The following is a 1,840-nucleotide window of genomic DNA, read 5'->3' as shown; positions in this document are numbered from 1 at the left end:
CTTTATGGTCCACTCCCACTCTTCTCCCTTTATGGTCCCAGGGTCCTCCACTCCTGGACTGCAAGATCAACCACTCCCCTCTTTTTGCTATAAAATGTCTACCTTTACAGTGAGCAGTATTCCTTTTGTAATTATAAAAATACTTGTAATCCATGTGGTTTAGCAAGAGTTGACCATTTTCCCAAACCAGGGCTCCAGGCATGTCTTCAACCCATCAAGAAACAAGAGAGGTAGAAACATAAAGATGATTGCTTCAGTTTCAAAGTTCAAGGAAGAAAGATGGGGTTGGATCTAGCCTGCAAAGACTTTGCCTGAAATCCTCCAAGCATATACACCGAAGCTTCAAAAAGTTCATAGAATAATGGAATTAAAGATAATGGAATTTTCCATGAACTTTTTAAAGCCCCCCTCATATATCCTTATATTTATTCATCAAAATGGTGTCCCATAGTCACTCTAACCACGAATGAGGCTGGGGAAGTGAAGGCAAGATTGCTTCAGACCAATAATAGCTTCCTCTAATCCAAAGGGCCATTGCCCACTTACTTTTCCTCTTGCTTCAAGTCTACCACAACTTTTTTCTTTTATCTTGAAACAAGGAAAGTATCTCCAAAGAGAAAAGCTCATAGTTAACCTCTGTCCTTGTTTGCAGAAACTTCCTCCAACTATACCCCAAATAGGGGAGAACCTGCCTGAGAATGTAGCCAGAAGTCAAGAGATGAGTCCCAAGTCAGCAACGCTTGGAGCTACCACCCCTGGTATTTTAAATTCATGAACCAATACATTCTCTTTTTTTTTTTTCCCTCCTCATGACAGTTTGGGTTAAGTCTGTGTTTCTTAAAGCCCCCCCCCCTCAAAAAAAAAAAAATGTCCTAACCAATAGAGGTGTTCAAGAGCAAAGCTGTCAGCTTGAGCACTAAGGTGCATCTGACCCATGGTATTTTCAATAGCCTCATGTGAAAGTTAGACAGTGAATAAGGAAGACCATAAAAGAATTGATGCATTTGAGTTATAGTGTTGGAGGAAAATATTAAAAGTAACACGGACTGCCAAAAGAACAAACAAATCTGTATTGGAAGAAGGAAGTACAGCCAGAATGCTCCTTGGAAGCCAAGATAGCCAGACTTCATCACTCATACTTCAGTCATATTATCAGGAGGGAACAGTCGCTGGAGAATGATACCATATGTGGTAAAGAAGGGTTGGAGAAAAAGAGGAAGGCCCACAACGAGATGGATTAGCACGGTGACAGCAGCAATGCGCTTTGGCGTAGCAGCAACTGTGAGACATGCACAGGACCAGGCAGTGTTTCATACTATTGTGCATAGGGTCACTATGAGTAGGTACCGACTCAATGGCACCTAACAATAGTAACAACCACCAATATAGAGATGATTTTTAAACTGAATCTAATCATGTACCTGAAATGTGGCTATGTCATTCTGGTGCATATGTAAATGTGTATATATGTGTTACTACATAAAACCTAGACTGAGGTCACCCCTGGCCTTGAGAACTTAAGAAGATTGGATCAAGTTGATCTTTTGTCCTGTGGACTGTCCAATGCCCTCCTCAAGGTCTCCAGATTCTCAAGGGCTCATATTCTCCTAATCACATATGACTCTGCAATGGCAATTCTGACTCCTCCTTCCAAGCCCTTTGCCTTCCCTTGCATCTTGAAGTAGACATTTAATCCTTTCTTTAATCCTCCCCAATACTCACAAGATCATTCACATAAGACATATGTGAACATGGTCGGTTTTACTAAAGTCAGTTTAAATAACAGTAATGCAAACTCAATTAAATAGTGTAAAAGTTATGTGTCAACTTGGTCAGGCCA

This window comes from Chrysochloris asiatica, unplaced genomic scaffold (assembly GCF_000296735.1).
Source record: "Chrysochloris asiatica unplaced genomic scaffold, ChrAsi1.0 scaffold00142, whole genome shotgun sequence".
Lineage (NCBI taxonomy): Eukaryota > Metazoa > Chordata > Mammalia > Afrosoricida > Chrysochloridae > Chrysochloris > Chrysochloris asiatica.
The sequence above is the reverse complement of the archived record's forward strand: the minus strand, read 5'-3'. Positions refer to the sequence as shown.